The sequence below is a fragment of the Saccopteryx leptura genome, chromosome X, assembly GCF_036850995.1.
Source record: "Saccopteryx leptura isolate mSacLep1 chromosome X, mSacLep1_pri_phased_curated, whole genome shotgun sequence".
Lineage (NCBI taxonomy): Eukaryota > Metazoa > Chordata > Mammalia > Chiroptera > Emballonuridae > Saccopteryx > Saccopteryx leptura.
The window spans coordinates 100089843-100107386 of record NC_089516.1 but is presented as its reverse complement, the minus strand read 5'-3'; the positions used below and the strand labels follow the sequence as shown (position 1 = coordinate 100107386).

At 39.4% G+C, this 17544-nt stretch overlaps 1 protein-coding gene and 1 pseudogene across 1 annotated transcript in view; both read left to right on the top strand.

The window, feature by feature from the left end:
- Positions 1-13779, top strand: part of LOC136385989 (HUWE1-associated protein modifying stress responses 1 pseudogene) — a 42397-nt pseudogene extending 28618 nt beyond the window's left edge.
- The window catches only part of ACSL4 (acyl-CoA synthetase long chain family member 4), a 237783-nt gene that overhangs the window by 70242 nt on the left and 149997 nt on the right, over positions 1-17544 (top strand). The gene's annotated exons all lie outside the window — the stretch shown is intronic.

The following is a 17544-nucleotide window of genomic DNA, read 5'->3' as shown; positions in this document are numbered from 1 at the left end:
CTCTCCCCCCCTTTTTTGTTGTTTTCACGGTTTAAATTTGGTTTTATTGTGTTCTTGGTGGAGCTTTTACTTGTGGTTTTGTTTTGTTTTGTTCTTTGTATCTGATTGGAGAACCCCCTTTAGTAATTCCTGCAGTGGTGGTTTTCTGATGATAAATTCCCTCACCTTTTCTGTATCTGTGAATATTTTTATTTTTTCTTCATATTTGAAGGATAGCTTTGATTGGTATAGTATTCATAGCTGAAAGTTCCTCTCTTTCAGGACTTTAAATATTGGGGTCCATTCTCTTCTAGCTTGTAGAGTTTCTGTTGAGAAATCTGATGATAATCTAATGGGCTTTCCTTTATATGTTGTATTCTTCTTTTCCCTGGCTTCCTTGAGAATTTTTTCTTTGTCATTGGTGTGTCCCAATTTCATTATGATGTGCCTTGGAGTAGGTTTGTTGGGGTTAAGTAAACTCGGTGTTCTGTTTGCTTCTTGAATTTGAGGCTTTAGTTCTTTCCACAGGCTTGGGAAGTTCTCATCTATTATTTGTTTGAATATGTTCTCCATTCCATTTTGTCTCTCTTCTCCTTCTGATATACCTATTATATTAATGTTTTTCTTTTTGATGGATTCAGATAATTCCTGTAGGGCTATCTCATTTTTTAAAATTTTTGAGTCTCTTTCTTCTACTCTCTGTTGTGCCTCAAGTTCCTTGTCTTCTATTTCACTAATCCTACTTTCTATTTGGCCTGTTCTGTTAGCTAAGCTTGTTACCTCGTTTTTCAGCTCATGAATTGAGTTTTTCATCTCTGTTTGATGTTTTTATAGTTTCAATTTCCTTGGAAATATATTCTTTGTGTTCATTGAGTTGTTTTCTGAGCTCCCTAAATTGCCTTTCTGTGTTTTCTTGTATATCTCTGAGTATTTTTAGGATTTATATTTTAAATTCTCTGTCATTTAGCTCCAAGGTTTCCAATATATTAAATTTTTTCTCCATAGATTTTTCCTCATCTATCTGTGTTACATCTCTTTCTTTTGTACCCATGATATTCGATTTTCTCTTCCTTAATGGCATCTGAGGGTGGTTTTGTTGATAGTATTAATGAGATTTAATAAAGAATAAAAAGTTAAAAAAATAAAAATAAAAAGTAGAAAAGAATTTTTTTAAAAAATTAAAAAAAGAAAATTATTCCCCCCCTCCTTTTTTCCTCTCCTCTCCACTCCCCTCTTTCTTGAGAAAATCTTGTGGTGAACTGTGAATTATATTGTCCTAAAGAGAACAAACAATGCCTATATTGGAGGGCCTGAGTTGGGGAGAAGTAATAAAGGGGCAAAAGAAGGGGGTATTGACCCTCAAAATGCAAATAAGGAAAATATTTGGTCAAGAATAAACTGATTTGCTTTTAGGAGTTGGTTGACTAAGAGATATGATGAGAGAAATAAGAGGGAAACAGGCAAATGGGGGGAAAATTTTAAAAATTACTATTGTATTTAGTGGAACAAGAACTAGATAAAATGGAGATCCAGGTTTGGGCACACTGGTAGTGAGTTAAAAAAGCGAAGTAAACCCCCCCAAAAAAGTCCCAAACATAAATTTGAGTCCCAGATAGGATAATTTGTTCGTTATTGAGGATTGAATGAGAGGAGACGTAAAGGAGAAATGAAAAAACTAATACAGAGGGAGAAAAGAAAGAGAGAGAGAGAGAGAAAAAGAGGGAACCACTAAAGAAGAAAAAAAGAAAAAAAGGAGAAAGAGAGAGAGTTAAGGGTTTTGGAGGGCAACCCTCATAGAGAGAAAGGAAGAAGAAAGAAAAGATAATGGGAGATGTAACACTTATGGGTAGTGTAATTCAAGGAGAGGAGAGAGTAAGACTGGCAGAGAATTAAATGACCAAATTGGAAGAGGAAAAAAATAATCAAGACATGAAGATAAGAGAAACAAATGAACAAATATAATAAAATGGGATAAGTTATAAAGTCTTTGTATTATTCTTGATTTCGAGAGGTTATCTTCTTGCTTTTTCTTTTCTCTCCCTGTTCCTGGTCAGTGACTCTGTACCTCAGGTTCTGCCCCTGTGGCATGCTCAGGTAGAGGTTTGCAGTTGATAAGTCTCTATGGCAATGTCATATATTGGGCTTCAGTCTCATTGGCAGTTGAGGCTCATTAGCATTTGTAGGCTCTGACAGTGAGAGTGTCTGTGTTCCTGGAGCCTCTCTCCCAGTCTTTTCTTCCTGAATTAGTAGCCTGATAATCCAGCTATGGGGTTGCTGCTTCCTCTGCCTGGATAGTAAGAGGCTCAAAGAGCTGGCAAATCCCCACTCTATTCCCACTCTGCACAGGGCTCTGGGTAAGGCTCAATCAGTCAGAGCTGCTAGCATAATCAGGCGGGGCTTCTGCCCACACAAAGACCTCTGACTCTGACACTCTGTCCGGTAACACGGGCAGGCGCCCACTCCCGGGGTGCTCTCACTCACTATCTGTGCGCAGACTGGGATATGGAGTAGGCTGTCTCTTACTCTGAATGAGACCCCCGTCCGCACGGAAAAGTTCAAGCATTGGAATTAGCTCTTGCTCCCTCTCCATGCGTGGCTTTTTCAGGGCGCTAGGGTGGCCCAGAGATTCTGCTTTCAGCCCACACAAAGGCCCCTGACTCTGCCTCTCTGTGGGGTAACACGGGCACCCACTCACGGGGCTCTAGGAGGAATTTCTCGCCCACTATCTGCGCGCGCCGACCAGGAGATCAGGGCGAATGGCTGCCCTACTTGTCTTTCTTTGTGTGGGTTTGGCACGAGTGCTAGCTTGTATTGGCTGGGTTGCCACAGGCACAGTTTTTCCTCGGCTTGGATCTCCGTGCCACAGCCTGCTTCGGCCGTTTGTGCCGCGGCCTGGATCTATTCACCCCCTTTGCCCACCTTAGTTTCTTTACTCTCAGTTCCCAGTGAAAGCAGCCCTATTTAGGTTAGTGAGGAAGGCAGAGTATTTCTTACTCCCTATTTCCTTCGAGGTTTGATTATATATTTAGCCAATTTTTCGCTTGACCATACCTTCGGGTGTATTGCGGAACATCTGGAGGCTCCAAGGATAGATTTTTCTGTTTCTGGTCGAAGATCTTATTGAGTTTATGGGGAGATTTACCGGTATCACTCCCTACAGCGCCATTACTCTGACGTCATCTCCCAAGAATCTATTCTATCAGGGACCTAGCACTGCTAGACAGAATGGAGAAAGCAAAGCAAGTTTGAGGCAGTGCCCTGGACCTAAAAACCTTACAATCTATCTGACCAGTTGAAATTAACACACATGAAATCATAATACTGAAATACATAATGATTGGTATGATATTGCTCATAAAACTCATAAAAGTACAGTCTGAATTTCAAGAAGGGTGACAACAATATGGCTAAAGTAGGCAAAGAGGCTTTCATGTCGTACAAGGAAAATCATGCTGAGTCTTTTAGTGTGGACAACATTTATTCTGGAAGAAGGGGGGGAAAGTGAAGATTCTTTATTTAACAACTTCTAGATTTTACAATTTTTTTTCATAAATAAACTCATTTTATTGTTGTGACAAGCCCTTAGTGCAGACAGGGAAAACACTCTTATGCTAGTCCATAGGTCAATCCTGATGCAGAGTGGTAAATAACTTTTCCAAGGTCTAGAACAGTCATTCTCAACCTTTTTAAACTTGGGGACTGGTGAAAATAAGAGATTTATCTCAGGGACCACTAAGACATAAATAATCCTGAGCATAAGCCAATTTCACTAAGATCATTGATCCAGTAATCTTCATACAACATCAGGGTGGTTAACTCTTTTATGGACCAGCATAAAATTTCTGGCAGAACAGATTGCAGACCAAGAGTTAGAAAATACTGGTAGAAGCCACTTACCACTCCAGCTCCTGCAGAGCCTCTGCCTGCCATGAGGTTGCACACTTATTAGTCATGACCCTCATAAAAATATAAAATGGAAATATGTTAAAGATTTTATTTAACTCATTATTAATGAGAGGACTGGTAAGATGTTACAGCCAATTCAAAGAAGTAGTCAAAGATGCACACATTAATATAGAATAAAGAAATGTTGAAATGTGAAATGACTTTAAAAATAAATGGAAAACTGGCTTTTTCAATGTTGAGAGGATGAAGGAAGTCAACTGACATTCCACCAGATAATTTATTTGCATGTGTATGGACAAGAATTATTTTCATTTTCACCAGTTATCTATAGCGTGCAGAGTTTTAAAATAGCTCAAAGAAAAGACTGAAATCAAATAAGCCAGAATAATCTAAACTGGTGTTTCCCAACGTGGGGCCCACGCCCCACATGGGGGCAATTCGATAGTTAAGGGGGGCAATTTGAAAATGGACTCGACACAACTTTAACTCTTTTGCCCCAGGCCATTTAAATGCAATGCTAGATATCAGTGCCAAATTTAACAAAAAATGCAATTCTTAAATAATTGCGGTAAATAATTATTAACTATAATTTCGTTTGACGAGACCAAAATATCAACTGGGTGATTGGCGTCATCAAGTAAACTTCATCCTGGGTTCACCGCGGAGCGTGCCGTCTGCCGCAGGGAACCCCGGACGTTTTAAAAACTCGCTAAACAATGCAGTTATTCTCACCTAATTGGCCCATCGCAACTTCTGTAGTGTTTCACATCATTCAGTTGGTGTTAATTTGAAATAAGTGTCAGTCAAAATTGTTGTAAAAACTTGTTGATTTAATAAATATACATATATATATTGTATAGATATAATTGGTAAGTATTTGATTTTATTTTTATCAATATTAAACTCTTTATTAAGTACTTCTTGCATTGGGGCTAGAAAGCACTAATATTTTATAAATATTATTGGGGCTATAATAATGCATGCACGACAATTTTAATTTTAGAAGCATAACTTTCCAGAAAATTTTGTCAAGTGGAAAAAATATAGATACCTTTTGATTTGCGGTGGTAGTGTAGTAAATGTGTTATATACATTTAAATAAATATAAATTTTTAATATACGTTTACTCTATGTCACATTGAATATATTTTAACACATATTTTAATATTAGTTTTTAATTGATCTTATTTTTATTTCTTATAGCCCATAGTAAAATGAGTGGTGCCAGCAAGAAAAAAACTCGTCAATATTCGGAGGAATATTTAAAATTTGGGTTCATACCCGCTGTTCACGATGAGCGGATTCCTTTTTGTCTTTTATGCCAGCAATGCTTGACCAACGAATCAATGAAACGAGGTCGTCTTGAGGCACATTTGAAGGCAAAACACAGTGCTCATATTAATTCAGATTTGAGTTACTTTAAAACTTTAAAGAAAATTTTTGAAAAAAGAACAACATTAAATTCTCTATTTACTGCTCATACTTCAACTAATAATCGTGTTCTTGAGGCTAGTTATCAAATTTCTTTATTCATCGCTAAAACTGGAGAAAATCACACTATAGGAGAGAATTTAATAAAACCGTCAATATCAGCATTTCTTAAAATGGTTCTTGAGAAAGATGACAAAGATGTAAAAGCTATGCCACTCAGTGACAATACTGTTAGCAGAAGAATAGACGAAATGAGTGAGGATAATGAAAAACAACTTATTGAAAAGCTGAAAACAAGAAAATTCTCCTTGCAAATGGATGAATCAACTTTGAGAGACAGTGAGGCAGTTTTGATAACTTATGTAAGATATATTGATAAAGGACATTTTGCTGAAGAAATGTTATTCTGTAAAAGATTAGAAAGCACCACTACCTCCAAAGATATATATAATAAGCTAAAAAACTACTTAGATGTCAATGATATACCAATGAAAAATATAACATCTTGTGCTGCAGATGGTGCTCCCAATATGATGGGCAAGAAAAATGGCTGCTTAAAATTGATGAAAGATATGAATCCAGAAATGATTCTTGTGCATTGTGTTATTCAAAGGGAAAACTTGGTAGCTAAAAACATCTCACCTCTTCTGAATGAAGTATTACATACAGTAATAAAGTGTGTTAATGCTATTAAAGCTAGTGCCAAATGTGAGCATTTTTTCAAGCTATTTTGTGAAGAACAAAATGAAGACCATGTGAGACTTTTACTTCATACTGAAGTAAGATGGCTATCTAAAGGAAACTGTTTGAAAAGATTTATGGAACTGTTTGATACTCTTAGTGATTTTTTAAGCGACAAACCTGAAATGAAGTATCTGTTAACAATAGATGGTAAAGCATTTGTGAGTTATTTAGCCGATATCTTTGAAAAACTAAATATATTAAATAAGCAACTTCAAGGAACAAATAAAACTCTTGTCGATGCAAAAGCAAAGATTTTTGGTTTCATTACCAATATTGAGTTATGTCAGAAACATATTAACAACAAAAACTTGAAACAGTTTCATTGGCTCCAAAAATGTGAAGTAACTGATACTGCTTTACTTGTTATTGTCAATCATTTGAATATTCTATTGGCTGATTTAAAAGAAAGATTTTCTGATTTAAAACAAATTGATTTGCCTGACCTGTGGTGGCACAGTGGATAATGCGTCGACCTGGAAATGCTGAGGTCGCTGGTTCAAAACCCTGGGCTTGCCTGGTCAAGGCACATATGGGAGTTGATGCTTCCAGCTCCTCGCCCCTTCTCTCTCTCTCTCTGTCTCTCCTCTCTCTCTCTCTCTCTCTGTCTTTCCCTCTCCTCTCTAAAATGAATAAATAAAAAATTTTAAAAAAAAGAAAACAAATTGATTTCCCAACATGGATGATGCAGCCAATGTTAGTGGATTTGTCTGATACATCAAATATGCAGTATCAAGAAGAACTCGTAGAATTGCAAAATGATGAGTCAGTTAAAGCTTTATTTAATATCAAAGGAGTGATGGCATGGCTTTATGAGGAAACAGAAATCAAATACCCAAATTCAACCAAATGTGCAAGAAAACTATTGCTACCGTTTCCATCTTCATTTTTAGCTGAATGTGGATTTAGTGCTGTAAATGATTTACTGGTTAAAAAAAAGAAATCAGCTGGATATAACACAACGTGGAGACTTGAGACTAAAGCTAACCAAATTGGAACCTAATATAAAATCTCTGTGCAGCAAGCATCAAGCGCAAGGATCACACTAAATTAAAATAATAAATTAATATAGAAAAATCTGTATTAAAATTATTTGGAATTTAAATTTCTGTTTTTCATTATATGTTTTGAAATTTTACTTACTGTGTTTTGTTAACAATTTCATAGTGATTTCTTCCTAGAACCTATCATTTATGTTTATTAAGTGAACAAATCAATTTTTTAATGTTAAAAATTATGTATGTTACATAGGGGGGGACATAAAAATTTTAGAAAGGTTAAGGTGGGGCATGGCACAAAAAAGGTTGGGAAACACTGATCTAAACAGAACAAAATTTCCATTGGAGCTACCCAGAAATCTTTTTTGCTTATTACAAGTTTTCCTACTCACTTAAGTTATAGACATAAACAAAATTTAAATGAAGTAGTAGCAAATGATAAAATATCACAGGATTGTAGGTGAAGCTTAGGGGTACCTGGCATCATACCTTGAGCTCACAAGCTGGTCTGGAGTTTTTAGAACCTAATCAAGAGTGAAGAAAGTATTTTGTGTTAAGAAGAGTCACTCAGAGAGGTCTACTCTAAGCCAAGTCAGTTTTGAGTTCAAGGGAGGCTTGAATGTGAGGTTTCTAGTTGCTAAGTGGTAGATGATAGTAGGTGCATTCTAGGCTGGCCAATTTTTAGCATCCACACTCAGAGAGGCAGATTACCATCTAATTAAGTTTATATCTAGCATAGATTTTTTTGTGTGTATATTTTTCCGACGCCAGAAACGGGGAGGCAGTCAGACAGACTCCCACATGCGCCAGACCGGATCACCCAGCATGCCCACCAGGGGGCGATGCTCCACCCATCTGGGGCATAGCTCTGTTGCAACCAGAGCCATTCTAGTGCCTGAGGCAGAGGCCACAGAGCCATCCTCAGCGCCCGGGAAAACTTTGCTCCAATGGAGCCTCGGCTGTGGGAGCAGAAGAGAGAGACAGAGAGGAAGGAGAGGGGGAGGGATGGAGAAGCAGATGGGCGCCTCTCTTGTGTGCCCTGGCTGGGAATCAAACCCGGGACTCCCGCACGCCAGGCCAACACTCTACCACTGAGCCAACCGGCCAGGGCCTATTTTTAAAAAGAAAGAAGTAATTAATTTTATGAGATCAGCATGGATACACTTTCCTTACTGACAGAAACTAGGGGTACCAGGTGACCTAGGAAGATATTTTATTGGTGTCTTAATGAGGGGTTTACACATATGAAAGTTGCATTCATATCCATATACGTGAATATATAGCTCATCCCTAAAAATATAATTATGTACTTATACAACGTGATGCAAATATTAACATATAACCTTGGCCTTATATAGAGGAAGTCACCTACACGGTGTGATCTGAAGGCTGATTACAGTATTTTTCGCTCCATAAGATGCACCTTTTCCCCCAAAAGTGGAAAGAAAAATGCCTGTATGTCTTATGAAGCAAAAAATACTATATTTTATTAAATAATTTAACACCCCATTTGGTTCAGAATATTTTTTCTTATTTTCCTCCTTAAAACCCTAGGTGTGTCTTATGGTCAGGTGCATCTTATGGAGTGAAAACTACGGTAAATGCTTCCTTGCTCCCAGATGTTCCCCTAGTAAGCTGTCTTAATTTATGACGTTCTCGCAATAGCTGTTACTTCTCCGGAGGAAGAGTTACCTCTGCAAGGCACATGTTAAGATGCAACAGGATGTTTTGAAGACAAAAGAGTGGAAAGGAAAAGTTCTGGAATGCAGGCACAGAGAGCATGCCTAAGAAGGATGGCCTAGGGCAGCTCTGGAAAGTGCCCCTGGAGGTGCTATGAGAGCTGCAGGCATTGAGAAAGAGGGTAAGGAGGGCAGGAACAGAAAACTAGAAGCATTAAAAGACAAAATTGACCATACCAGAGTTATGATGGTCTTGAAACAGTATCCAATAATACAAATATATTAAGAATTACTCTGCAGAATTTAAATTGAAAAAGTCAAGTCACATATTTTATGAGAGGCATCTAATTTTCTTAATGTTCGTATGTTGTTGAAAGTATTTGGCTGAGAACCAATGTGCTGGGGAAAACTTGCGGATCAGGTATTATCAGAAAACAAGAATTGAAGTGGGAAAACTGGTTTATCATCCAAGTACTTACATGAAAATAGCAGAGACATCTTTATGGCCATCTGCATCCTCATCATCCTTGGGATCACAGCAGTTGTTCAATACCTACTGGTACACTGAACTGTAGCAAATGAGTAAGCATAAGCATGATCTCCTGGCTTCATGGGATTTCTAGTGGTATAAACAATTTCATGGCAGAATTACAGTAAAGGAATTCAGAATTTGAAAAATTAATGAGTTACATTAATTTAATAAACTGCATATTTTCACTGAGTGCAAATAAAAAGGTAAGTGCATTTGCCAGAGGGTTGAGCAAAGGAGCCTGAATGACGAATTACAGCCACTTTTTCAAGACTTGTCTGGTGGAGATAGATTTTCAAGAACTGTTCAAATGATGAGAAATGAAGCACATAAAATGGAATTGGGTGCATTTTATTAGAATATTCAGAAGTGTGAATTAAATGAATGAATAAATGACACATTAGAGGAATCTCCCCTCCCTTAACCTTATATTTCCTTGAGAGTGTTAAGCCTAATCCAGAGGGACTCGAAACATTGAAGACATGAACAAAATCCGTCGATTACACACCAAAGCTTTATTGTCTAGCTTGGCCAAGCAGTGGCAACTCCGACAGAAATCTGAGGGAGAGTGCGCCGGCCCTTTGTTCTACTTAGTTTTTATAGTTTTGCAAGCAGGAAGTATAGAAGTAAAAATTGCAATTAGGTGCCCTTTACCACTATTGGTTATAGTCATATACCCTTTAACATGATAGGACCATGTTCAATTTGCAAGCCATACATCATTTTTGAGAAAACAAAATTTACAAGTCAACACAATGGTAGGAAGATGTCCCTTTACATATTAAGAGACATTCCTATATTTTCTAATGTTTATCCGCCATCTCTTTGTGCAGAGTCACACACATTAACTATATGCATTCATATGGGAGAGGTAGTTTCCGTGGGGACAAATGTCCGCAAATGGCTCATTACTAAAAGAAAAGGTTTATTTTGGCTTTTCTCTTCCTGCACCTGGCTAGCCATTCACCCCTTTCCCCACAGGTGTGGTGGAATGTCAGGGAATCCATGTTTTCCTTCCCTTTGCATTTACAATACAATGCCAAGGGCCATCCTGGTTTTATGCCAATCACATAGTACAGAGATTATTCACAAAATTTCTCTGCACACCTTAACCCAAATTAATAAAATGTTCTTTAAGCCTCTTAAAATATTAATATCGATTTTGTAGCTTTTGGTACTTTACAACACCTGCGGGTGAGGTGGCACAGTGGCTCCTCAGGGCTCCTCAAGAGAATGTACATTAAAGGGACACCTATGGTTTCTCTCCTCTACCCTCCATTTCTCCCTAACCCAGGAAAGAAAGGCTTACCTGACTTTTAATAGAAATCAGTTGAGGTCTCACATCTCAGCTTTGTCCTCCAATCCAGTTTTGTGGCTGATACTTTGCTTTATCTGCCTTTGGATAGGAATTTGTGTAAAGCACCTACTGTGTAGAACTTCTTGTAACTGTTAAATATATATTATTATTCCCTCTGGTCCCTTTGATCCCGCCTCTGTCTCTATTCCGTTCCTCAGTTCACATTGTTCATTGGATTCCTCAAATGAGTGAGGTCATATAATATTTTTCTTTCTCTGCCTGGCTTATTTCACTTAACATAATAGTTTCCAGGTCCATCCATGTTGTCGCAAAAGGTAAGATTTCCTTCTTTTTCATGGCCACATAGTATTCCATTGTGTATATGTATTACTGCTTTTTAATCCACTCGCTCACTGACAGACACTTGGGCTCTTTCCAGATCTTGGCTATTGCAAACAATGCTGCCATAAACATGAGGGTGCATTTCTTCTTTTGAATCAGGAATGTGGTGTTCTTGGGATATATTCTTAATAGTGAGATGGCTGGGTCAAAAGGCAGTTCCATTTTTAATTTTTTGAGGAATCTCCATACTGTTTTCCACAGTGGCTGCACTAGTCTGCATTCCCACCAGCAATGCAGAGGGTGTTCCTTTTTCTCCACATCCTTGTCAGCACTTCTTATGTGTTGTTTTGTTAACGAGTGCCATTCTCACTAGTGTGAGGTGATATCTCACTGTGGGTTTTTTTTTCTTTTTTTTCTGAAGTTGGAAACGGGGAGGCAATCAGACAGACTCCCGCATGCGCCCAACTGGGATCCACCTGGCATGCCCACCAGGGGGTGATGCTCTGCCCATCTGGGGCATTGCTCTGTTGCAACCAGAGCCACTCTAGTGCCTGAGGCAGAGGCCATGGAGCCATCCTCAGTGCCCAGGCCAACTTTGCTCCAATGGAGCCTTGGCTGCGGGAGGGGAAGAGAGAGACAGAGAGGAGGGAGAGGGGGAGGGGTGGAGAAGCAGATGGGCACTTCTATGTGCCCTGGCCGGGAATCGAACCCGGGACTCCTGCACGCCAGGCTGACACTCTACCACTGAGCCAACCGGCTAGGACTCATTGTGGTTTTAATTTGCATTTCTCTAATGATTAGTGATGTTGAACATTTTTTCATCTGCCTATTGGCCACCTGTATGTCCTCTTTGGAGAAGTGTCTGTTCATTTCTTTTGCCCATTTTTTGATTGGATTGTTTATCTTTCTGGTGTTGAGTTTTAGAAGTTCTTTATAAAATTTGTTTATTAACCCCTTATCAGACGTAGAGGGAAAGGGGATGATAGGATGAGATCAGAGAAGGGAAAGAGATTAGTGAAATTATATATACATAACACAGCATTATAGAGAGCAGAAAAGAAAATCCTGGAGGGAAGGGGGGAGGGATGTTTCTGGGAGGGGAGCAAGGGGGATATTGAGGGGAACACCGGGAAGGGGGATGCATTCGGGGAGACACTAGAATCTATGTAAACACAATAAATTAAAATAAAAAATTATTATTTTTGACTAATATCCATGTTGGATGATATACCAGCTTTGGCTTAATGCTTTGGAAGAGGCCTAAATGGGTATAAATAAATATTCCTACAGTTCATTCTTTGAATAAGTCTAATTGCCTTATCTTCTCATAGTTCTGTAATTGAAACTCTGTTTTCTTTTGCCCAGAGGTTGACAGAATCTGTGCAAGTGAGTCAAGGGGCTTGAATATTAGCCCTCACGGGTGCATTGGTTCATCCTTGAGTTATAAATGTTGTAAGAGTGAAATGCTGAGTCTCTCTTACTTTCTCTTGTTCAAACCTGCTTTGTTTCTATAACCTTCAGGCTAATAGCTTTTGCTGTCTTGCACATCAACATGTTAATCATTACAGGAATTCTGCTGTGACTTGAGGAGATAAAGGAAGTATGTATTGTCTATCAAAGATTTGCAGGAACCACTTGACCTGATTCACATCAATGAACACAATTTTCCTGGGACCCCTGTTTTTGTATGTGTGTGTGTGTGTGTGTGTGTGTGTGTGTGTGTGTGTGTGTGTGTTTATTGTTAAAAATTAATTTAAAGACAAGCAGTTGTAAGGGTAGGGTATTCTAAAAATCTCATAAATACAGAAACGGGGCTGCGGGAATGGCTTGGTTGTCAGAGGTGGCCTCTCTAGGCACCCGTCCCCCCTGGCGGTAGCCGGATAAGCCAGGCTCCCACCTCAGAAGCCCAGGGTGGCCCGCTGCAAGCTTAGGCAGAGTCCAAGGGTAAGGAGGCCCCTGGGGGGGGGCTTGAAGGCCATCGGGGAGCAGGAGGCCTGGGACACCCTGAGGAGCCACGGCCGGCTGCTGGGCCCCACTGCCAGGAACCTAGTCTAAGGAAGACACCGCGGCAGCAGCTGCGAGGCTGTGAAAGGCCGCGGAGGATGGAGGAGAAGAAGAGCACAAGGCAGAGATCTAGAATCACGAGCCCGAGAACTGGTTCTCCAAGTACTAGCGGCAGTGCCTGGCTGAGGACGAGCAGGATGAGCAGCTTACCCCGGAGCTGCAGGAGGAGGCCGTGGCCGCGGAGCAGCCTGAGCACAAGCGGCGGAAGCTGTGGCACTCTTTCAGATCTACGCCACCTCCGTGTCCCAGCTCTACAAAGACTGAGTGGATCAGCAGTCCTGGGTCCCCTTTCGAAATACAGTCATCGCGTCATCATTGTCTACAAAGAAAGAATGGACTCCCATCAGCGAAGTTCTGATATTAGAAGTCAGATGGCTATTGGCGACACAATAAAGATAAGTTGGCTTGGGTTAAAAAAGAGCAGAACTATTGGAAGAGAATATTTGATCAGCTTAAGACTGACTGTAGTATCCCCTAACCGAGCTGCTTCAGTGGAAACTAGCTCATCTGTAGAGACTGATTTGCAGCATTTTCAAGAAGCTATAGCTCTCCATGGTGCTAGTGGTACAAACGTACGTTCGAGTACCGCAGGCTCTCCTACACATGTAAACTATAGGTCGAATGCCAGTCAGAGGAGAAATGGACTCCATGTGTCGATTTCCACACTTTCATATTAGAAGCAATAGCACTCCACTTGGACAATGGTAGAACTAGAAAGTGCACCCAGTCCAGTATGGCAGTGTCATTCCAGACACACCAACCTATACATGCAACAGAATGATCCAAACTAAAAACATTTTCACATCCACTTGATCTTCAAGCTATACTGTTTACCTCAAAAGAAAAATGAAGCCATCTTCCTTTGTTCACTATTTAAGACAAGTGAATCCTATAGTCTTGCCAGAAAAGAAAGTTCTAGGTATTTACAGTAAATGTTCCTTATAACTATGGCTTCCCTAAAACTATAATCCTAGCATAGGACATCAGATATTGTATAGTTATTAGCAAGCTCATAATAGGCAAATATATATACATCCCAAGGCTAAAAATGACCTTAACTATTTTATTCTTAAAAGGAAAGGAAATATCAGACGTTTATTTTGGTTATAGAATGCTGTTTTCCCCCATTTCTTACTGTGTTGATTATTTTACTTCAACAGTATTGCCTGGCTCCTAAAATTGTCTAAAACATACGGTTCGTTTCCTTGTCAGATCTGCAGGTTTCCACTTTTGTGCAGCAGCAATGAACCCTGCACCTGGTTTCCATATAATATCAGTGTGCAACTTGTAATTATTAGACTGTGCCCAGTGTTTAGTGTTCAAATCAGTTGCTAATGCTGGTGATTGCGTGATGTGAAGAGCTGCTGTGAAGGTCATATAATTAGTACTTAATATTGAATCAATACACATAATTTTATTGGATTGATTTTGTGTGTGTTAGTGCTCTAAAAGGAGCAATATTATTAAATTGCCCCCAAATTAACCCTGTAGGCTTAAACTCCAGTTTTAAAACAAGTATTGCTTCGCATATAGGGTACTATTTTATGGCCAATGTAAATATGTAGACTGCACTCAAGGTGACCTAGAGTAAAGGTCATAAACTTTGAGAGTGGGCTTCCTTTTTTGCTTTAGTATTCATGCAAGGGAGACAGGTGGCGGGAGGGTAGGTATTCCAGTCTTTCTGTACTGTTTCACAATTTTTCTGAGTGTCCTACTTTGTGCAGTTCCCATTGGAATTGGTGGCAAATAAGAAAAGGTATTTTATCTTCTTATAATGTGATTAGAACTTAAGTAGCAAAACCCAGCTCTCCAACCCCGCTCTTAAAAAGCACAGTTTGGAATCTCATTCTAGAAAAGATGGAATTACATGAAGATTCTCTAGTTGTTAGGTAGACCTACATAAAGTTCTCATTAGATTCTTCTTTTGAGTAAATATAAGAACTCTTGTAACTATAATGTTTTAGAGCATGTTTCATCTTCATTTTTAATGTCTTGAACTGAATAATAGTCTTTTTTAGGTGAAGAACTGATATCAGCCTTTCAGATACTATAACTTATTTTCTCATATTATTACATAATACATATGAAGGAGGACAGTGAAAAATGTTTCCTTGCAAACTTGTTACTTTCTGTTTTAGTCCTTAAAAGACCATTGCAGGCCCTGGCCAGTTGGCTCAGCGGTAGAGCGTCGGCCTGGCGTGCGGGGGACCCGGGTTCGATTCCTGGCCAGGACACATAGGAGAAGCGCCCATTTGCTTCTCCACCCCCCCCTCTTTCCTCTCTGTCTCTCTCTTCCTCTCCCGCAGCCAAGGCTCCATTGGAGCAAAGATGGCCCGGGCGCTGGGGATGGCTCCTTGGCCTCTGCCCCAGGCGCTAGAGTGGCTCTGGTCGCGGCAGAGCGATGCCCCAGAGGGGCAGAGCATAGCCCCTGGTGGGCGTGCGGGGTGGATCCCGGTCGGGCGCATGAGGGAGTCTGTCTGATTGTCTCTCCCCGTTTCCAGCTTCAGAAAAATACAAAAAAAAAAAAAAAAAAGACCATTGCAAACCTGACCAGATGGTCCCACAGTGGGTAGAGCGTTGGACTGGCATGCAGAGGACCCAGATTCAAAACCCCAAGGTCGCCGACTTGAGCACAGGCTCATCTGGCTTGAGCAAGGCTCACCAGCTTGAAGCCAAGGGTGCTGGCTTGAGCAAGGGGACACTTGGTCTGCTGGAGCCTTCCATTCAAGGCACAAATGACAAAGCAATCAATGAACAACTAAGGTGCTGCAACGAAGAATTGATGCTTCTCATCTCTCTCCCTTTCTGTGTCTCTGTCCCTATCTGTACCTCTCTCTGTCTCTCTCTCTGTCACAAAAATAGAAAAATAGATAAATAAATAAATAAAATAAAGGAATACAATAATTAACTCAAATGCTTTTCATAATCTCATGAGCTGGAAAAAAATTTATATTAAAGCTGTATTTGAGTTTGCTTTTGTTAAAAAGGTCATTTTTTTGTTGTTGCAAAATTAATGGGCAAAAAAATAAAATAAGCTAAATGTAAGTAGGATATAAAGTTCTTTTTAGATTTAAAATGGTTTTCTAAATCTTTTTGGTAAACTTGGAAATTTAAAGTCTTAGCTAAATTAAATGATGGATATTTATTGAATATCTAAGGTATTACCAAATAATAATTTTATGTTAGGTCAAACTTACTAAGATAAAAATAAATTTAATTAAGTAAGTGAATTTAAATATCCAAAGTAAGCTGATGCAAAATTAAAGTTAGGTTTTCTCTCTCTGCTAAAAAGGAATATTGGTCTCCTACTAATACTGTAATATTGTCTTAATCAGATACTTGATTATTTAAGAAAATATAATTCCCTCAAACGTCCAAACCTTTTGATATAGTTTCATAAACTTCTTTAATTTTAAATTATAGAGTCTTGACCTGTGAATAACTGAGTTATTTCAATCCCCCCCCCGTAAACACCTCAAAAGATTTGTTTTCTCTCCTTACAAAAGGGAAATAGTAAACTAATTAGGCTTATTTTGGTGTGATGAAATTACATGGGAAGCATTGTCAAATTAAAAAAATTACATTGAGTCTTCTCTATATTGTATTTATACAAATATTTTTATAATAAATATTGCAAAGATATATGTGAAATCTGGAAACCTGAGATATCCTGCCATAAGATATCTGTCATCAAAATTGAATATCACCTTCCAGCCTTGCTCCAGCCACCTATGACCTAACCTTGCCCAGAAAGCTGGGGTTTGCCACTGACGGCTGAAGGTGCCCAGGGCCGTTGGCCCCATCTATGACACTGTGCACGAGCCTAGGGTATTTCTTCCAAGAAGCAGGTAAACTGATCTCATTGCACAAGGGCCACTTAACTATGTTTTGCCTGAATAGTCAGGTTTTTTATTCTTCCCTCAAAGATCTCTGTTGATAGTCCTATTTTCTGCTGCTTTGCTTAATATATAGTATTTCCTTTATCCCTCCTACCTCAATGTCCCACTCATATTTCAGGCTGGGACCTCCCCTAATTTAGAGCCCTCTTTCTCCCTTTTGCCAACTTGTATTATGAATTTACCTTTGCCACCCAGCTTAGTGTATCCCAAGGTTCTCTTTACCATGCCACAGTCGCAGAGCTCCAGAGAAAAGCAACCTGGTCTCATCTCTCCAGGCAGAGGAGAACAGAAGCTCCATATCCACGCATGCTGCAAGTGGCTTTTCCAGTCTACCTGAATCATTACCAGCTAGAAGCAGCGGTCATTGGGACTTGGACATGAGCTGCAAAGTATAGAATGGTGACAACAATTCCAGTGCCATGCGGACTTTTCCTGTGTGGACTTTTCCTGGACTCCTGCTCTCTGTGACAGCCCCTAACAGACTGAACTGTGGCTGGGTTGCATTTTTCAGGGATTTGGCATGGTGATGGGGCCAATTTGGACTTGGTGAACATGTTAAGGACACTATTTTTTTATGGATTCTTGCTGTATTGGCCAAGAGTTTGCTTAAAGGCTTTTAATCACTGTAAAAAAAAATAGAAGACTGGATAAAGAAGATGGGACACATATACACCATGGT